General features: G+C 42.9%; 1 protein-coding gene and 1 long non-coding RNA gene across 9 annotated transcripts in view; one reads left to right on the forward strand and one right to left on the reverse strand.

The window, feature by feature from the left end:
* Window positions 1-21,946, forward strand: part of OPCML (opioid binding protein/cell adhesion molecule like) — a 1,072,271-nt gene that overhangs the window by 958,124 nt on the left and 92,201 nt on the right. The window lies entirely within an intron of this gene.
* The window catches only part of LOC102397638, a 37,017-nt gene that overhangs the window by 3,950 nt on the left and 11,121 nt on the right, over window positions 1-21,946 (reverse strand). The window lies entirely within an intron of this gene.

A 21,946-nucleotide genomic window follows, 5' to 3' on the forward strand; every position in this document is an offset into this window, starting at 1 on the left:
TTTAGGTTTTCATATTTTAGATTTTTATTTTAGGTACTTATTGGATTTATTTTAGGCATTTATTGGATTTACTAGAAAATGTGGCACTTGTTTAACAGACTTCACACACATGGAAATATGTTCTGAGTGACCTGCAGCTTAGAAACTAGGATCATGCTGGAATCCCAGGCCAGGGAAAAATGGGCAGGTCCCAGAACAGGCCCCCAAAGTGGACAGGCAAGGGGCCAGTGTGTTTGGGATACATGCTGGGACAGGTGGGTTCCAACCCCAGGCTGTGGGGTTGGAAGGAGCATCTTCTTTCAGGGTGCCATGTAACCCACCGCAGCGCCTCCATACGTGGTTCCGTTTCCAGTGCATGTTTGGAAAGGCCAGATGTCTGGGAGGGATAATAGTCTTCTTTTCTGTGTGCTCTCCATGGAGGTTTTAAGATGACAGCTATTGGCCTGTGAGTGACTTGCTGCCACAGTCAGCTCATATTCAGTAATTCCTCAGGGGGCCAGAGAATGAGCAATCCCACAGAAGTGAGTTTTCCAGGTAACTGAAACACTCCTTTATGCCTTAACGTGAGTGGTCATTGATGGAAGCAGTTTAAAAATGTATTACGGGCTTCTCTGTTTTCTTGAGTAGAGTGGGTGTCGTTTGGCCTCCTTTTAAAAACTGTAATAACATCATACATATCAATTGTTTGTGCCTCAGTGTTTGAGGTCTGGATAACGACTAACATAACCCTAAAATACTATTTAAATTGTTGTTTCGGGTTTTGGTAGTTCTTCTATCTCTCCTTCCTTCTCTCATATCAGAATTGTCAATGCTTCCTAAAGCCACATGTGCCTTTTAGCATCTGCATTTTTTTCTATCTATCTCTTTCTCTCTCTTTTTCATAAACTGTAATAAGGAGGAGGAATTGTTCCTAACCTTCTTTACATGTTGTGCGTTTTGGTCCAGAAATGCCAAATCTTTTAAGAGATGGCACAACTTTGAGTCCTTGGCTTGATTATACAACTTTAAGCTTCATGGCATGTCAATTTTGCTGTATTTAAAGGAGAGCTATTCTGTGTATAACAGCTCAGAATTGCAAATATGACATGTGAATGATATGGTAACTTTAAGGAATGTCTGTGTTGATTTGAAGACTGTGTGCCATAAATCTGAAGTTTGAACTTCTATATGTATTCCTGGTGGCTCAATGGTAAAGAATCCACCTGCAATGCAGGAGACTCAGGTTCGATCCATTGGTCAGGAAGATCCCCTGGAGAAGGGGATGCAACCCACTCCAGTATTCTTGCCTGGAGAATCCCATGGACAGAGGAGCCTGACAGCCTATAGACCATGGGGTTGCAAAGAGTCTGACATGACTTAGCGACTAACACTTTCACTTTCATTTCAATGTGGTATGCTAGAAAAAGTACTGAATTAATGTAGCAATCTTTTTTTTAAAAAGTATTGTAATCTCAGTTAAGAATTTAACTGAAGATATAAAACCCAAGTGATTTCTATATAATAAGTTGAACTGTAAAGATAACTTGTGTGTGATTCTGAATTCACAGATAAAGTATTTTTAATTCCTCCTTGAAAAAAAGAAGTCCACATAACCAAGTTGATGAGTCCTGACTAAGAAGGACGTGGTGGGGGAAGGCATTCTCTGAGGAAAGACTTTGAGCTTTCAAGAATAAGTAATAGCTTTGTCTCTGCAATATAACATAATCTTTATTTTTTATTTTTTTAATTTTATTGGAGGAATAGTGGCTTTACAATATTGTTAGACAACTACATTTTATATTGAATCAAGAACAAAAGATTTTAAAAATCAAGCAAAAGCATAAAAGCTAAAAACGTTAAAAGTAAAAAAAAATCAAATTTATTGTAAAATGGATAAATAATAAAGAAAAATTATAAATAAATAATAAAGAATAAATAATAGAGAATAATAAAGAATAAATACCATTTAATCTAAAATGAAAGCAAGTAAAACAAGATAAAGAATAAGTGTTAAGTACACATATCCTGGGGCTTCCCAGGTGGCGCTAGTGGTAAAGAACATGCCTGCCAATGCAGGAGAGATTCGGGTTAGACTTCTGGGTCTAGAAGATCCCCTGGAGGAGGGCATGGCAACCTACTCCAGTATTCTTGCCTGGAAAATCCCATGGACAGAGGACCCTGGAGGGCTACAGTCCATGGGGTTGCAGAGTCAGACATGACTGAAGCGACTTAGCAAGCACGCACATATCCTGAGGGGGGCGGGGTGCAGCTTTGTTCTGGATATGACAGTGCTACACAAGTGAATTCCATCTAAGAGGGATAATTCCAGCAAAATCCTCATCCTTGGTCCTGACCTGGCTGAGCAGGGCAGTCTCCCTCCTGTTCTCTCTGCCAGGTGTTGAGGTTAGCAGATATACTGGTCCCAGAATGTTTCCACTCCAACTCGTATTTTGCATCCTGGATGTCCTTGAGAAGAAAGGCTTAAAAGAAATTGCCAAGTCCCTCACATTCCAAATAAAGGAAGCACCAACTCATACTCGTGTATAGGTGTCAACTCCTCGTGGCTGGCAGGGTTAGCTTCTAGATTGTAGTTATTCAGTCAGTCATGTCTGACTCTTTGCGACTCCATGGGCTGCAGCGTGCCAGGCTTTCCTGTCCTTCCCTACCTCCCGGAGTTTGCTCAAACTCCTGTCCATTGAGTTGATGATGCCATCCAACCATCTTATCCTCTGTTGCCCCCTTCTCATCCTGCCCTCAATCTTTCCCAACATCAGGGTCTTTTCCAGTGAGTCAGCTCTTGGCATCAGGTGGCCAAAGTATTGGAGCTTAAGCTTCTAGATAGAGCTAGCCTTCAGATTCTTGTAACCTGGGATTGAAATCTGGCCCAAGCAGTTAACTGCCTGAGTGACTTTAGAAAAATCACATCTTCTCCAGGATCCCCAGTCTCCTAGACTGCAGAATGGGGCTATTTATGCCAACTTCCTAAGATGATTACCAGGACCAAAAGAGAGAATGAATAGAAGGCTTATAATTGCACTAGACACACATACATGAGTTGCCAACAGTGTTCTAAATTGCCTTTGTGCCATGTTTTAATTTAAATTTCTTCTTAGAATCCTTGTAGCTTACAGCCATCCTGAGAGCTGGTTATGTTAACATCATGCTTACTGTATGTCAAGCCCTGTTATACACTTTACATGTTTTAGCTAATTTACTGCCCCAGTAGCCCTGAAAGGAAAGTGCTAATATTTATAATTGTGCCTTTCTTATTATGCATTATTATGCCTACCTCTGTCTTTGTCTCTTACTCTTTAACATCATGAGTCATTCATTAGTCATTCAGTGCCTCTCTGGTCCACCTGAAAATTCAGAATGACACAGCAGTTTTATTTGTAATAGGCAAACTGGGAAATAGTCCAAATGTCCTTCAAGGACTTCCTGGTGGGTCAGACGGTAAAGTGTCTGCCTACAATGTGGGAGACCCAGGTTCGATTCCTGGGTCAGGAATATCCTCTGGAGAAGGACATAGCAACCCACTCCAGTTTCTTGCCGGGAAAATCCCATGGACAGAGGAGCATGGTAGTCTACAGTCCATGGGGTAGCAAAGAGTCCGACACGACTGAGCGACTTCACTTCCTTGTCCTTCAAGGGGTGTCTGGTTACACCCACACCTTAAAATGTATTTCAGCAATAAAAAGTAAATGAACTATTATGTCAGTTGACATCATAGGTGGACCTGAGGGCATTATAGGAATGCACAGAGTCATTGTCAAAGGGTAGGATGCTGTATGATTTCACTTTTAAAACATTCCATAAATGGAAAAAGTGTCAAGATGCATAACCTGTCAGTGGTGGCCAGCAGTTGGTACAGGGGAGGGAAGGAAGTAGTTCAAAGCAGTTGCTTTGCCATCAAGAGACAGCTCCATGCCTTGATTATTGGGGTAGTTAGATGAGTTGATATGCATGATGAAATGTTAGAATTAGACACAAATAAAATACAGGTACATCCAAAAAAAAAAAAAAAAAAAACTCAGCCCCATCACGTGGTTAACTGTGCCATGCCCAATCAATCATCTGCCTTAATGACATGCTTTAATTAGAAAAGATACCACCACTGGGGGAGCCGGCGATGAGTACACAGACCTCTCTCTACTATTTTTGCAACCTTTTGTATGTGTGTGTGCTTAGTAGCTCAGTTGTGTCCGACTCTGAGAAGTCATGGACTGTAGCCCGCCAGGCTGCTCTATCCTTGCGATTTTTCAGACAAGAATGCTGGAGTGGGTTGCCATTAAATCAATAATTACTTCAAATTAAAAGATGCAAACTAGGAATCATAAGTAAGATGAATCTCTAGGTTTCCACTAACAACATGCTTACGTAAGAAAGTACTGTTTATAAAATATTTCCACACGCCTCATTTCAAGAGGGTTTATAGCAAGCCTCTAAAATAGGTCAGAGAAGAAATATTTCCCAGGCAAAGAAACAGGCTTGAAAAAGTTAATGGCAAATGACTCACAGGCGACTAAAGTGGGAGATCTGTGAAAGGAACATTGTCCTTGTTTTCCAAGTCCATCTTTGTCTGCTGTACAAAGATTGAACAGGTGCAATATAAAGTGATGTATTTTATCAAGTTCCACTTGTTATCTGGGGCACCCATGCTCTTACATTCTCCTCTCTGATTCCACACCTACCTTCTTGCATCTGGACAGTTTCTAGCCACCACTCAATGTTGTGCTGAGAAAAACACAGCCTCCAAGTGGAAATCACTTCCCTGCCACTGTCTGCAGTAGGTCTCCATTGCTTCTCTGCTTCAATTAAGATAAACCTGCAGAGACCCACCAACCTCATTTCTCTTCTGAGTCACCCCAGGTACCAGTGCCAGCCACAGATGGGATTGCCTGTCAGTTGACCCACTGCCTCACCCAGTCCTGCGCCCACTTCTCTATCTCTCTGCGAGGCAGCCAGGATTCTTGTTTCTAATCTGAAGTTGTGTGAAGAGCCTAATTAATCCCTGGAGTGTGAGAAAGAGGTGTCTGAGTTGAGAAATCAAGGTTACCCCTATCTTGCTCAGTGGAACAGTTATGGGCAAACAAGCTGTTCCTCTCATATTTTTGCAAAGCAAATTTATGTTCACTAACTTTGGTTCTTGTTGTAAATGAGAAGTGTGTGAAGGTCTAGCCATGTGCTTTTCGCCATATGGGCTCCCATATGTTTTCCTCCTTTGCTTGCGTACATTTTCGCTTTGGCATGCACATATGCCTGTATTTTTGCAACTTAACAATATTAAAACTAATCCCATTTATGCTCCTTTTGGGTGAGTTGATTGAGTCATAAATCCCTGTGAATTTCTTCTTTGGGAGACTAAAGTTCTTTTGTGTGAGCAGGGGAGGGCAGAGCATCCTGTCAGAGGGATGCGGGCAACCAGCATCAGTGTGGAGCTGATGTAGCTGATGGCCCTGACCCTGGCTCCAAAGTGATGAGTGGAAGCCTGGGGAACTAGGAATGTGGGCTCAATGCCTTGGGAGTATCCTTGTCTCTTCCTCCCTGAGGAGAAGCCCTCATTAGGAAATAGAAAACAATCCCCAGAGTTTTCTTTCTAAGGACCCAGGTGAAATAACTTACCTTAGCAGAAGCCATCATGAGATCTTGAGCTGTGATTCTTCATGTGTGACTATACTTAATGCTTCTCACCCTCTTTACACCAAGTTGATCAACAATATAGATCAGAAATAAGGCTGCCCTGAAGTAACCTTACCTTATTCATCTTGGACTTTTTAGATTATAAAAATAAGAATGGATATTAACATTTATTATACTGAGTGGGAAAAAAAAAGCATAGATATCACTTTGCCAACAAAGATCTGGATAGTCAAAGCTGTGGTTTTTCCAGAAGTCAGGTACGGATGTGAGAGTTGGCTCATAAAGAAGGCTGAGCACTGAAGAACTGATGCTTTCAAAGTGTGGTGCTGGAGGAGACTCTTAAGAGTCCCTTGGACAGCAAGATCAAACCAGTCAATCCTAAAGGAAATCAGTCCTGAATATTCATTGGAAGGATTGCTACTGAAGCTGAAGCTCCAGTACTTTGGCCACCAGATGCAAAGAGCTGATTCATTGGAAAAGACCCTGATGCTGGAAAAGACTGAGGCAGGAGGCAGGCGACAGAGGATGAGATAGTTGGATGGCATCACTGACTCAATGAACATGAGTTTGAGCAAGCTCCAGGAAAGTGAAGGACGGGAAGCTTGGTGTGCTGCAGTCCGTGGGGTTGCAGAGTCAGACATGACTTAGTGACTGAATGACAGAAGTACCAGGTGAAAAGCCCCAGTAACTCAAATGCAAAATTGGAATTGGGAATGCTGCCCGATATCTGTTGTAAGATGGTGTTCTTTCTTTTGCATTAACTCATTCCTTTGTTCAACGCATTAAGAATATTTGTTTCCCTCTATAGCAACAATGATGTGTAAAGCAGATATAATTCTTGCCCTCGTGGCACTTATAGTCTAGACAGAGAGATAGTCATTAGCTGGATCATCAAGAATAGGTGATTTCTGAGTGTAGCAATTGCTCTAAGGGTGGGTGACAGAGTGGTGTGAGCTAGACTAGGTAAGTCTTTCCTGAGATAGTGATGCTTGAAACAGACATAGGAGATGAAGAGGAGGGACTTCTCTGGTGGTTCAGTGGTTAGGACTCCATGCTTCCCCTGCTGGGGACAGGGGTTTGATCCCTGGTCAGCGAACTAAGATCCCACAAGCCACGCCTCATGGCCAAGAAAAGAAAGATGAATAGCAGTTAAGTATGGGGATACAGTTCTGTGATAGAGCCGGGCCGACTGGAAACCTTCCAGGTGAGGGGACTAGCACATGTGAATGCCTGAGGTGCCAGGGGTGTGGCTTTTCAAGAAACGAAAGAACCTTGTCTTTTTATTTCTAACTCATTTTTTTTATTAGAAGAAAACTCATCCTAAGTTTATTTTTCATATGGCTGGGAAAGATCAGAAATGTTTCAGTTGCCTTTTACCTGAGTTAATTGCTAACGCAGAGAACGTGCATTTTTCCCCTATGACAAAGTAAATTTTTTTTTTCAGTTTTCCTTTTAATTGAAGTATAGTTGATTTACAATAGTTAGCAAAGGGGAAAGCAGGGAGGAGGTATAAATTAGGAGTTTGGGATTAACAGATAACACACTATCTGTGTGCGCATGCCTGCTCAGTCACGTCCGATTCTCTGTGACCCCGTGGACAGTAGCCAAGCAGGCTCTGTGTCCGTGGGATTCTCCAGGCAAAAATCATGGAGTGGGTTGCTATTTTCTACTCCAGGGGATCTTCCCCACCCAGGAATCAAACCCAGGTCTCTTGCATTGCAAGCAGATTCTTTATTGTCTGAGCCGCCAGGGAAACCTTCAGATATACACTATTATATATAAAATAGATAACCAACCTATTGTGTAGTACTCAATATTTTGTACTAACCTATAAGGGAAAAGAATCTGAAAAAAAAAAAAAAACAAACGGTATACTTGTATGTGAAACGGAATCACTTCGCTGTACACCTGAAAGACCCACATCTTGAATATGTAGATAGCAGGAGAGACCACGGGCTGGGGTGGGGGAGTCAGGGGCTGGATCATACAGAGTCCTTTATAGAATTTGGTCTTTATTCTAAAGTCACTAGAATTTGCAAAAATGAGATGTTCTGGCATCAGGATTTAACCAGGAACATGGCATGTCTGATCTACTCATTATCTATGTAAATCTGCTGGATCACTAAACCTTTGTCTCCATTCCCCCACTATCAACCAGGAAGGAGTCAGTAGGAATAGGCTTCTTTACAGAGGAAGGGTAAAGGGAATTTGGAAGTATCTATTCCAAATACTTTTTAGATGATAATGTAAGAAGGGATATTAACATGTATCTAGCAAGTGAAAATCCCAACTAACTCAAAAGTAAAATTAGAATTGGAAAGGCATCCAGGGCTGCCTGCCGTCTGTTGTAAAGCGTCCTCTATGCTGTTGCGATATCAAATTACGCCATTGAAATCATTTGGACACTGATAAAATTGAGACTGGCTTTACAAGTGCTGTATATCTAATTGGCCTCAGCGGTGGGTCCACAGTGACTTTTGCTGCTGAACAAAAATTGTAGGCTTCAATAGAAAATAACCAGCCTAGCCTCACACTCACACACCTCGGCCACCTCTGGAGATAATGGACTTTAATTTAGGCACAGAGCTCCTACATCTGGACAGCTGTTGAAGGAACATCAGAGAAGTTAGCTTCCTCCCTACTTCCTGGATGGGCACCCTTGATGGTGGACAGAAGCATCTCAGGGCCAGCCATGAGCTCTTGTAACTCTTAGTGTTCCTTCTGCACAGCAGTTTACGTCTCTTCCTAAAAGCCTCTATATCTCCAGGACCAAAGTTCCTCTCTATCACCTGTTCTTGCTCCAACTGTTTTAAATTGGGTCTCTATTGTTTAAAGCCAAAGTCATTCCGGTTAAATTCACTGTGTGCTGGACAGGCAGTGTGTGAGCCAGCTGAGCCTAGTACGGTCCCTGCTTTCAGCTCAGAGGGGAGGGACTCGTAACATGATGTTGCCATGTGGTGTGGTGAGGGTCTCATCACCACGGAAAGGCTCTTCTTTATAGAAACCAGACAGTTAGGGAGCTGCCAGGGGTTCCCGGTTAATTTTAAGACCACTGTCTCCATCGTGAGTCAGGGACCCATGGGCGTTGGGAGGCCCTGGGAGTTGACTAAGGAGCACTGGGTTGCTAAGGGGATTCCACGCTTAAATCAGTTAGACTCAGGCTGAGATAGACACATGGACTCTGGCTCCGAGTCTTGCAGCAATCAGTGATGACCAAGGGTTCATCACCACCTTAGTACATCATGTACACAGCATCCATCCAGGTGATCCCATGGGCTGTGGAGCAGGCTTGCCACTGAGGATGAAAGAGTGGCATCCACCAGCCTCCGTACTTGCTCAGCTCTCTGGCTGCTCTGGGATCAAAGGCGTGGTTTATCTTTATTAGCTGATTCACTGACTTTTCCTTGAGAAGGTGAGCTCCATTCCACCCAGAGAAGATAGCTCTCCCCTCCCCACACAGAAGAGAACAGGTAAGGGATTTAAACATTGGTGATGTTCCCAGCACCTGGCACAGTGCCTGTGATTAGAGGCCTCCTATGAATGACTGAATGCTTACCCACCAATCCTGTACCTGTCTTATAGAAGCCAGAGGAAATGAGGGGACAGGTAGGCTCTGAGACTAGCCTCCAGATGTTAGGAAGCAATGTCTGAGTGGTAAAGAGGGAGTTTGGTGCAAGGAGTGAAGCCTGGGTAGGGAAGGTGAAGCTGAATGCAGCCTCTGAACCTCGACACCAAATTAAATCTCAGAGACAGAGTTTCAGGTTCATTGGAAAAGGATAGCTTCATTGCTTTGGCAAGCAAAGGGGACTACAGTGGGCTGATTCCCTCAAAACTGTGTCTCAACCTGGAGGCGGTAGTGAGGAGTTTTATAGTAATGGTGCAAAGAGGAGGGTGTGATCATCTCATGGACATTCTTCTGATTGGTTGGTGGGGAGGAAACTCGGAGTCAGCATCATCAACCTTCTTGTCCCAATGCATTTGAGGTCTAGTGCTTGTGGGCAGCACACAGTTAACTGCTCCCACCTGGAGGGGCTTTCAGTATCCGCAAAATAGCTCAAAAATAATTTTTCTGTGTATCCCTTGAGAGGGAAGCAGGACCCTGCCCTCCAAGGCTCGCTATTATTCCTTGACTGCTCCTTCCTTATCACTGCATATTCCCACCCCTCCCACCCCACCCCACCGCCTCCTCCCCCTCCTCACCTCACTGCCCTTCTCTATTAGCCACTGTTTGAATCTGCCTGTTGGAACTCAGGAAAGTCACAGAGGCTGAATGAAGCCTATTTTCCATAATCAAGAAATAGGGGACACAGAAAGGCTTTTATGGCCTGGAGCCCCACAGGGTCCTGCTTGGTTTCACAGACACTCAAGTCAGATCTGCATTAGAAGGTTGGGGGCACTTCCAGTCTTATCCCAAAGTGCTTTTCTCTCTTTTCCCCACCATCTGTCCTAGCCCATCCTTCTCTAAAACTGCCCGCCATGCCAGAGACCAGGTAGTCTTACTGCTGAGGTTTCTTTATGCCATATTTTTACTCAAGAGTGAGACTCCCGCCAGACTGGGTCTCCAGAGGGTGGTGACCCATGATGTGGAAGGTGGTCCTCATCTCCTGACCCATCCTGTCCTTGTGGAGAACCTCTGACTTTTGCTGGAAAGCTTGGTAGTTTTATAAACGGGGTGCACTCGAAGAGTGGGGATGACTCACTTGAGCACATACTGTTCAATTTGGACGTATCGTACGAGTGAATTTAGCATCTTATGCTCATGAATCTGTGAGATGCAGAAAGTTTGGGCTCCCATCCCTGCCAGCGTCTCCATCCGGTCTTCTTCCTCAGAGCACTGGCCTTCGTAGGCTTCCCCAGTGCCAAGTCTTACCTCCTCAGGGAAGAGGTCAAGGCGTGACTCTAGAAAAGATGGCAGAGGTGGGGGACATTCTTTCCTTCTTCAAGATAGTGAAAGTGAGTGAAAGTGAAAGTCCCTCAGTCCTGTCTGACTCTTTGTGACCCCATGGACTATACAGTCCATGGAATTCTCCAGGCCAAAATACTGGGGTGGGTAGCCTTTCCCTTCTCCAGGGGATCTTCTCAACCCAGGGATCGAACCCAGGTCTCCCACATTGCAAGCGGATTCTTTACCAGCTGAGCCACAGGGAAGCCCAAGAATACTGGAATGGGTAGCCTATCCCTTCTCCAGGTGATCTTCCTGATCCAGAAATTGAACCAGGGTCTCCTGCACTGCAGGCAGATTCTTTACCAACTGAGCTATGAGGGAAGCCCTTCAAGATAGTGACCGTGTTTAATTAGGGCTTCTGTTCCTATGAGAGGCAGAGGAGGGAGGGATGGAGGAGACAGGAAGTCACATTGTGATATAAAGTGGAGGATTTAATTGGAGAGGGGCCCTCCAGTCGTCGAATGGCCCAGCCTCTGAGAGGGAACCCCCACTGGAGGTGAGAGGGATCAAGGGGAAGTGAAATCTTGAAGCAAAAAGGGTTGCCTCTTTGAATCTGGGTTTCCCAGCTGGAGGCTGTGAATGACTCTGGCACTCAGGAACTAGAGCTGTGAGGAGGTGCAGGAATCTGATCTCCCCTGGACCACCTGAAGCAAAGCCCAAGGACCTCACCCCACTCCTGGAAGCCTGCAAAGCCTCATTAGTGAGAAGAGGTGGGCACTGAAGCCCTTCCTGTCTTTTCATTTTGTTTTTCTCTTTTCTTATTTTATCAACAGTTTCCCCACTCCAGAATCACTTACTGGTGAGTCACTCCCTCGGGGGTGCTACAAATGATTCCTTTTAATGATTCTCTGGATGATTTTGCTTCCTAAGAGCAATGTTTAGTGAAGTAACTGATGTAATCAGAACTGCCAGTCCTCTGCTTCCAGAATTCTCTTCCTTCCCACCCTCCTTCTGCTCAGCTTACCTCCCCTCTCCACACCACTGCTGGCCAGAAATGCTTTCTGCTGAAGACTCCCTCGGGCCTCCTCCTGCTCCACTGAGCCCCTGCTTATGTGTCCCTACACGCTTGGAACAGGATGCAGTAATTACATCTGCAGTCAAAGACTTTGTCTCCCTTGTGGGCAGCAAGGATGCTCCCAGCACTGCTAATGAAGGAAGGAGCCTTATTTTCAGAGCATCACTGGCTGCAGCAGGCCCCCGGATATCGGTCCACAGGATATCTGGAGGTTCCTCCTCCAGGGCCAGGCTGCACACCTTGCCATTCCTTCTCCTCCACCCAGCACCCCTCGCAGTCTTTTTACTCCTGCCTCTGCTCCAGGCTGCCTGCAACCCTCCGAGTATCTTTCCCTCAGCACTTCCTGTCCCCAGGGGCCAGAAGGGGGCTGGAGCAAAGGCATGACCATACACTTTGAGCTGTAGTTTAAGAATCTCCCAATGTTTCCAGCATGTCTGACGGAAGCTAAGGTGAAATGTACCTGGAGCTTCAGGAGCCACCTCCAACTGGAGCTGTACTCCTGGGAGCCCAGGTGGTTTGGTTCCCAGCAGGATTCCAAAAGGGCCCAGGAGACACCGTTGTGCTGCGGCATCTGACTGGCCCGCCTGCATGTCCATATCTCAGGGCATTGCTGCAGTAGCTTGCCTTACCTGTGCAATCACATCTCACCTGCCTTCACTCTTAAGATCTATTTATGCTTCTTTTTTTTCCCTTAAAGTTTCAGGTATTCAGCAAACTGAATACAAACACACACACATACACACACACAGGTTTTCTTGGTGGCTTTGCGGTAAAGAATCTGCCTACAATGCAGGAGCTGCAGGAGACCTGGGTTTGATCCCTGGGTACAGAAGATCCCCTGGAGGAGGGCTTGGCAACCCACTCCAGTATTCTTGCCTGGGGAATCCCATGGACAGAGGAGCCTGGTGGGCTACAGTCCATGAGGTTGCAAAGAGTTGGACACAACTGGAGCATTTTAACAGGGCATGCTGCTGCTACTGCTGCTAAGTCGATTCAGTTGTGTCCGACTCTGTGCGACCCCAGAGACGGCAGCCCACCAGGCTTCCCGTCCCTGGGATTCTCCAGACAAGAACACCGGAGTGGGTTGCCATTTGCTTCTCCAATGCATGAAAGTGAAGTAGCTCATTCGTGTCTGACTCTTCGCGACCCCATGGACTGCAGCCCACCAGGCTCCTCCATCCATGGGATTTTCCAGGCAAGAGTACTGGAGTGGGGTGCCAGTGCCTTCTCCATTAACAGGGCATATATATACATATATCATTATTTTTCCGATTATTTTCCCATATAGATAATTAGAGTATAGAGTTGAGTTCCCTGTGCTGTGTAGTAGACCCTTGCTGGCTGTCTATTTTATATCTGTGTACATGCTAGAGCTTCAGTCATGTCCGACTCTTTGCAACCCTATGCACTGTAGCCCACCAGGCTCCTCTGTCTATGCGATTCTCCAGGCAAGAATACCGGACTGGGTTGTTATACCCTCCTCCAGGGGATATTCCCAACCCAGGGATCAAACCTGCATCCTCTAGTTCTCCTGCATTGGCAGGCCTGTTCTTTACCACTTGCGCCACCTGGGAAGCCCATTTTATATGTAGGCTTTTTATATGTAGGTAGTGTGTCTATGTTAATCCCAAACTCCTAATTTAACCCCCTCCCCCACACCTTTTCCGTTTGGATCCTTCCAGCTTTGTGTCTCTGGACATCCTGCGTGACTACTGCTGTTCCTTGGTACCTGCCGAGTCTTTGTTCAGGACCCTCTTGACTTCTCATTGTCTCCATGCTTTGACTACACATTTGACCCTGTAAAATCCTGCCATGACATCGCCATGATTGTCACCCCTGTCATCACCAGAATCATCCCTTAAATGTAGTGACTTGCCACGTTGATTTAATCTCATACGGCGTTCACAAAGATTTTCTGTCTAAATGTGGACAGAAAAATAAATGAAGACAGGGAGTAACCTATGCATTTTATAGAGGGAACCTGGACTGGTTAAACAGATGGCCACTGGAAACAACATTCTTTCAATTATTTATTTATTCATGCACTTGTTCAATTACTCAAGAAAGAATTAGTGAGTGGATCTTATGTGTCAGGTACTCTCTGCAATGACGGGGTTAGAAAGATAAATAACAGGATACTTTTCCTCAAGGAGCTCCATTTAGTAAAATTCGCAGGCATAGTAATATATAGTTACAGCACAATATGGTGCATGTGTGTTCACAGAACAGGATCATTTCATCCAACTGGGAAATATGGGAGAACCAGGGATGGCCTCCTGAAGAGGTGACTACCAATATGACTCAAAAATCGGTCAGAGTTTAGTCAAAGGAAAGGGAACAATATGAGTGAGGTGGAGGAGAAGAATATCCCAGCTGGTGAAAGTCAGCAAAATAAAAAAAAAATGTAGAAATAAGAACTTACATGACCAACCTAGACAGCATATTAAAAAACAGAGACATTACTTTGCTGACCAAGGTCCATCTAGACAAAGCTATGGTTTTTCCAGTGGCCATGTATGGATGTGAGAGTTGGACTATAAAGAAAGCTGAGCGCAGAAGAATTGATGCTTTTGAACTGTGGTGTTGGAGAAGACTCTTGAGAGTCCCTTGGACTGCAAGGAGATCAAACCAGTCAATCCTAAAGGAAATCAGTCCTGAATATTCATTGGAAGGACTGATGCTGAAGTTGAAACTCCTATATTTTGGCCACCTGATGTGAATAACTGACTCATTGGAAAAAACCCTGATGCTGAGAATGATTGAAAGCAGGAGGAGAAGGGATGACAGAGGATGAAATGGTTGGATGGCATCACCAACTCGATGGACATAAGTTTGAGCAAACTCAGGGAGATGGTGAAGGACAGGGAAGCCTGGCATGCTGCAGTCCATGGAGTCACAAAGAACTGGACACGACTGAGAGACCGAAGAATTTACATGGTGTAATTGGGAATGTATAAGCAGCCTAGTGTTGCTGGGGCTTAGCAAGTGAAATTTTTGTAAGCTGAATAAAATTTAGGACCACTTGTAGCTGGCCCGACTATAACTTTGCATTACAAGGAATCAAGGTTGGTCACAAGAAGAGAATAAACATATTTTAAGACAAGCTAACTCTTTACCAAAATCTTTCAAAGTGGTCCCAACAAGTGTTATATAACAGCTAGTAAAATAGTTGAATGATGTTTTTGCCTGTCTTTTCGCTATATCTAATGAAAACCCTAGATCAGGGGTCCTGAACCTCCAGGGTCTAATGACTAGCAATCTGAATGGAGCTGATGTAATAACAGTAGAAGTAAAGTGCACAATAAACGTAATGCATTTGAATCATCCTGAAACCATCTCCCCCACCCCTGGTCCATGGACAAATTATCTTCCATGAAATCGGTCCCTGGTGCCAAAAATGTTGAGGATCACTGCTCTAGGCCATCAGATCTCTGCTTTCTTACCTAATCTATATATCTATCTTCTCTTGGTCCAATGGTAGCTTAACTTTCTAAGGTAAATTGACCTAGCTTGCTAACTCCTGATTCTGCAGCTCTACTCATTATCCTGAGCAACACAAAGTCTCAGAACCAATTCAACATCTATACTTCGTTATATATGTATGTATGTATTTCTGTCCACATGGCACTGACATGAGATGAGGTTTATGTAGGATGTGGAAGGCAAATCGTAAGCTGATGAATGGACAGTGAATAGAAGGTAAGGACATGGTCTTTTTTAAAAAGCCAATTTTTGTGTTTTTATAACTTATGTAAAATAAAATGCACGCATTTGCCATGTGGACCAGTGAGGGTTTTTTCTCCCAACTTTATTGAGCTATAATTAACATAAAACACTGAATAATTTTAAGGTATACAGCACAAGGATGTGCATAGATCACAACAGTAAGTCTAGTTAACACTCGTCCCCTCCTTTACCTAGATTTGTTTTTTCTCATAAAGAGAGCTTTTACCATCTACTCTCTTAGCAACTTTCAAACACACCACACAGCAGTGTTAGCTATAGTCACCAAGTTGCACACTACTTCCTCAGCACTTACTTATCTTATAACTGGAAGTTTGCACCGTTTGACCATCTTCATCCAATCTCCCACCCACCCACCTCTGGTAACCACAAATCTGATAACTTTCTATGAGTTGTGATTTTTTTTTAGTATTTTAGATTCTCCATATAAGTAAGATCAGACAGCATTTGTCTTGGCTTGACCTGTTTCACTTAGCATAATACCCTCCAGATCCCTCCATAACTGGTGTATACATGCCAGTCACTCAGTCTTGTCTGACTCTGTGGTCCCATGGCCGGTAGCCCGCCAGGCTCCTCTGTCCATGGGATTCTCCAGGCAATAATACTGGAGTGGGTTGCCATTTCCTCCTCCAGCTATAACTAGTGAATTTTGACAAATGTATACATGCCTATAACCACCACCTTAATTAAGACACAGCATGTTCCCTTCAATTCAAAAAGTCTCCTTATTTTCATACCCAAATCTTATCTCCATCCCAACTTGAGACAAACACTGACCTTCTTTCAGCTGCTATGTACTAGACTTTTCTCTAGAGTTTCATAAGCACACAGAATACACAACATATTTATATTCTAGAAAAATATACAAAATTTATACAATCTGAGACCATGTATTTTTATTTCAGTCTGCTTTCACTCAGCTTTTGTGTCTCATTCATGTTTTTCTGTATAAGTGTTGTTGTTGCTAAGTGGTGTTCCATTATATGAATATACTGCTATTTGCCTGCTTATTTGCCAGTTAATGCACAATGATTGTTTCTACTTTTTGACTATTATGAGTAAAGCTTCTATGTACCTGGTCTTCTCATGGACATGTATTTTTTATTCTCTTGGGTATATACTTAAGAGTAGAATTGATAAAGTTACACTTAACTTTACAAGACATTTCCAAATGCTTTTCCAATCTTTGGAAAATAGTAATTTCCATTACTATAGCACTGTATAAAAACTATTCCATTAATATCATATACTATAGATGTATATCCATACACAGAGATAATTTTATTATTCAGTTTGTGTATAACCATACTGAATTGTTGGCTTCCTCAAAGTTTATAAAACCCAAAGTGAATAATCAGTTCAGTTCAGTTCAGTTTAGTTGCTCAGTCCTGTCTGACTCTTTGTGACCCCATGAACTGTAGCACACCAGGCCTCCCTGTCCATCACCAACTCTCAGAGCATATGCAAACTTACGTCCATCGAGTCGGTGATGCCATCCAACCATCTCATCCTCTATCATCCCCCTCTCCTCCTGCCTTCAAACTTTCACAGCATCAGGGTCTTTTCCAATGAGTCAGTTCTTCGCATCAGGTGGCCAAAGTATTGGAGTCTTGGCTTCAGCATCAGTTCTTCCAATGAATATTCAGGACTGATTTCCTTTAGGATTGACTGGGTTGATCTCCTTGCAATCCAAGGGACTTTCAAGAGTCTTCTCCAACACCACAACTCAAAGCATCAATTCTTCAATGCTCAGCTTTCTTTATAGTCCAACTCTCACATCCATACATGACTCCTGGAAAAACCATAGCTTTGACTAGATGGACTTTTGACAGCAAAGTAATGTCTCTGCTTTTAATATGCTGTCTAGGTCACTCAGCTTTTCTTCTAAGGAGCAAGCGTCTTTTAATTTCATGGCTGCAGTCGCCAACTGCAGTGATTTCGGAGCCCCCAAAAATAAAGTCTCTCACTGTTTCCAGTGTTTCCCCATCTATTTGCCATGAAGTGATGGGACCAGATGCCATAATCTTAGTTTTGTGAATGTTGAGTTTTAAGCCAGCTTTTTCACTCTCCTCTTTCACTTCATCAAGAGGCTCTTTAGTTCCTCTCTCTTTCTGCCATAAGGGTGGTGTCATCTGCATATCTGAGTTTATTGATATTTCTCCTGGCAATCTTGATTCCAGCTTGTACTTCATCCAGTCTGGTATTTCACAAGATGTACTCTACACATAAGTTAAATAAGCTAACTCCTTTCCCAACTGGAGTTGGAATAATGGAGTTGGATTTGGAACAAACCAGTCCATTGTTCCATGTCCCGTTCTAACTGTTGCTTCTTGACCTGCACACAGATTTCTCAGGAGGCATGTAAGGTAGTCTGGTATTCCCATCTCTTTAAGAATTTTCTAGTTTGTTGTTATCCACACAGTCAAAGGCTTTGACATAGTCAATAAATCAGAAGTAGATGTTTTTCTGGAACTCTTGCTTTTTCTATGATCCAGCAGATGTTGACAATTTGATCTCTGGTTCCTCTGCCTTTTCTAAATTCAGCTTGAACATCTGGAAGTTCTTGGTTCATGTACTGTTGAAGCCTCACTTATAGAATTTTGAGAATTATTTTGCTAGCGTGTGAGATGAGTGCAATTGTGTGGTAGTTTGAACATTCTTTGGCATTGCCTTTCTTTGGGATTGGAATGAAAACTGACCTTTTCCAGTCCTGTGGGCACTACTGAGTTTTCCCAATTTGCTGGCACATTGAATGCATCACTTTAACAGCATCATTAGATGTCTTTAGATGGTCAACACAGAAATCACATTGATTATATTCTTTGCAGCCAAAGACAGAGAAGCTCTATACAGTCAGCAAAAACAAGACTAGGAGCTGACTGTGGCTCAGATCATGAACTCCTTACTGCTAAATTCAGACTGAAATTGAAGAAAGTAGGGAAAACCACTAGATCATTCAGGTATGACATGAATGAAATCCCTTATTATTATACTGTGGAAGTGACAAATAAATCAAGGGACTAGATCTGATAGACAGAGTGCCTGAAGAAATATGGATGGAGGGTCATGACATTATACAGGAGGCAGTGATCTAGAAATTCCCCAAGAAAAACAAGTGCAAAAAGGCAAAATAGTTGTCTGAGGAGGCCATACAAATAGCTGAGGAAAGAAGAGAAGCTAAAGGCAAAGGAAAAAAGGAAAAGTAAACCGATCTGAATGCAGAGTTCAAAAGAATAGCAAGAAGTGATAAGAAAGCCTTCCTCAGTGATCAATTCAAAGAATTAGAGGAAAACAATAGTATGGGAAAGACTGGAGATCTCTTCAAGAAAATCAGAGATACCAAGGGAATATTTCATGCAAAGATAAGTACAACAAAGGACAGAAATGGTATGGACCTAACAGAAGCTGCTGCTGCCGCTGCTAAATCACTTCAGTCATGTCCAACTCTGTGCGACCCCATAGACAGCAGCCCACCAGGCTCCCTCGTCCCTGGGATTCTCCAGGCAAGAACACTGGAGTGGGTTGCCATTTCCTTCTCCAATGCATGAAAGTGAAAAGTGAAAGTGAAGTCGCTCAGTCGTGACAGACCCTTAGCAACTTCATGGACTGCAGCCTACCAGGCTCCTCCATCCGTGGGATTTTCCAGGTAAGAGTACTGGAGTGGGTTGCCATTGCCTTCTCCAACAGAAGCAGAAGATATTAAGAAAAGGTGGCAAGAATACACAGAAGAATTTTACAAAAGTATCTTAATGACCCAGATAACCACGATGGTGTGATCACTCACCTAGAGCCAGATATCCAGGGGTCTGAAGTCAAGTGGGCCTTAGAAAGCATCACTACAAACAAAGCCAGTGGAGGTGATGGAATTTCAGCTGAGCTATTTCAAATACTAAAGTGAATACTGCCAGATTTTATATTATGTTTTCATGGATTTCCAATATTTTTTGCTTTATATATATCATTCATGAAGTTTGAAAATAATTAAAGCTTCCCTATGAGTTGTTCCCTTTATATAAGTGACCCTTTTTCAGAATTTAATGTTTTTAATCTTGCATTCAACATTATCTGACATTAATATTATATTTATTGCTTTGATTTTTAATACTAAAAGTCATTTCCTCATCTTTAGAAAAAACACTTGTATTATTCTGATTAGGTATATCTTTTATAAACAGAACTGAAATGTATTGTGCTTTCTTCTTTTTTTTTAATCCACTCTGAGCCTTTCTTCTTAATAGGGAGTTTAACCCACTTGCAGGTATTATTAGAGCTGATGTGTTTGTTCCTTGTCATCTTTTTGTTTTCTGCTTTTGTTCTGTCTCATAGTCTCTGTGTCTTATACTTTGTGCTCTTTGAAATACATTTTTCCCCTTTTATCCTCTATAGTTTTTGTGAAATGAATATATCATGCTTCTATTCATCCTGGTACTTACATGTAGGTTTCCCAGAAGTGTTTTTAACCTATGTGACTCTAATTATTCAGGCCAAGCAAAATGCTTTCTCTTGTGCTCCTATTTGAGACGAGACTTGCAGGAGCCACCCACCCCCCCACCCCCTCCCCCGCCAACCTCATCCTGCCTCAACACTCTGAGGCTTTATCAAAGTCACATTTTGAACTTATAATCCAAGACTATGTGTATTGTGACATTTGTACTCTCGGTTAGCTTGATTGTCTGATTTATTGCAATTCTGCAGCCTCGTCTCTTTAAAACCCAGTTCCCACTACTCCTTTCATGAATGCCTTGTAGGTTCCATTTGTCAATCTGTCCCATTGTTTCCTCCCAAAGTTGTTTAGAATACATTTTAACAAGCACACCAAAAAGATGTGTGAATGCTGTATTTTCTGATTGTTGATATATTTCTTCTTTCATGTGATAAATATCTATTGAAAATCTGTTTTGCAACAGCAGCTGTAGCAGGTGCTGGAAATCCAGTAATAAATGCACAGCATCCTTCAAGGAGCAGACGTCTAGGAAGACCTTTTTGTTGCCACCAAGTGTAACTTGGCATCTTTTCTGAGTATGAAACCCAAAGGTCACCATCTTTATCCTCAAAATTCCTGTATTACTGTCTCCTTAGATCAATATTTGGCATTTGGAAGGCAGAACACTGAGGCCTTTTCCAAGTCTCGGAATTTTATGGCTAATTCATTTGCTGCTTCGAGGTATGAACACATTCCTGTCTTTATCTTTGGGTTTAAAGCTCTTTCCTGAGATGTGGACATGGGTCTTGTGCTCAATTCCTCCTCTTGTGTGAAAAGTGAGAGTGTTAGTCACTCGGCCGTGTCCAACTCTTTGCGACCCCATGGATGGTAGCCCTCCAGGCTCTCTGTCCGTGGAATTCTCCAGGTAAGAATACTGGAGTGGGTTGTCATTTCCTGGGTCAGGGGATCTTCTCAACCCAGGGATTGAACCTGGGTCTCCTGCATTGCAGGTAGGTTCTTTACCATCTGAGCCACCAGGGAAGTCTGGGGCTCCCTTGATCAAGCACAAGGAACTGAGTATTTACTGAAAACTCGATTGTTGGTTCTGTGCAGTTTGTTCTGAGGAACACTAATTATACCCAAGTTGACTCTCTACTCCCTTTCTTCATATCCGTCATCTTTTTTTTGGTTCCCTCTTTCTCATTAAATTCTTCTATTTGTCTTTTTCTATATATCCTGGGAGAGCTTCTCAGCTTTGGACTTTATATCATTGATTTGGTTTTCTGAACTTTCACATCTCGTGTGTTCTAAGCCCAATGTAGATTTTACATTTCATTGTTGTTTTAAGCCCCCTTGCTCGTTTTCCTTATCTACCTTCTTGGACTTCTGAATTCATCTTGTTAACTTTCCTTCTCAGACCTTATGGCATTATTTTTCAGCTTTGCCTCCGTAAGTCCTTTAATGAGGCCATCTTTTGAGGTTGCTAGACAGTTTTTTAAAAATTTTACTAGGGTCCTGGGAATCAATTTTGTTTTAATTTTGATAAAATATACATAGCATAAATCTTATATTTTAGTCATTTTAAGTGTATACTTCAGTAGCATTAAGTGCATACACAATGTTGTATAATGGAAGCAATTTTTAAAGTACACTCTTCCTGAAATTCTTGTGTCTTTTTTTTTTTTTTTTTGCAACATTCTTTCAGTATGTACTCTCAAAAAATGGTACAATCTTCCACTGGGGGACACTGAATAAAGGGTACATAGGAAATGGCAACCCGTTCCGGTATCCTTGCCTGGAAAATCCCATGGACAGAGGAGCCTGGTGGGCTACAACAGTCCATAGGGTTGCAAAGAGTTGGACAGGACTGAGCACACACACATACATCCAACATAGAGGAAGAAAAATGGTACAATCTTGTGGTAAGCAGACACCTCCTTGCCCTGACCCTCTGCCTCTGGATAATGTTTGGATGCCCTTTTAGTTCTATTCCTGAAATGTATATGGAGGTGTCAAGCTCTTGGTTCATTTCCCAGCATCTTACTCGCTTCTCCCTGTTACATGTCTGCTTTATTGAAATGGTGCTTTTTCCATCGTCCTCTGGAATTTCTGATACACAGTCATGATGGACAAAGTTGCATAAATGCGGGTGCAGGAATAGGTATCTGCTGATCAGCTTTGAAGCTGCGCTGGTATTGCA

The sequence above is a fragment of the Bubalus bubalis genome, chromosome 5 (assembly GCF_019923935.1).
Source record: "Bubalus bubalis isolate 160015118507 breed Murrah chromosome 5, NDDB_SH_1, whole genome shotgun sequence".
Taxonomy (NCBI): Eukaryota; Metazoa; Chordata; class Mammalia; order Artiodactyla; family Bovidae; genus Bubalus; species Bubalus bubalis.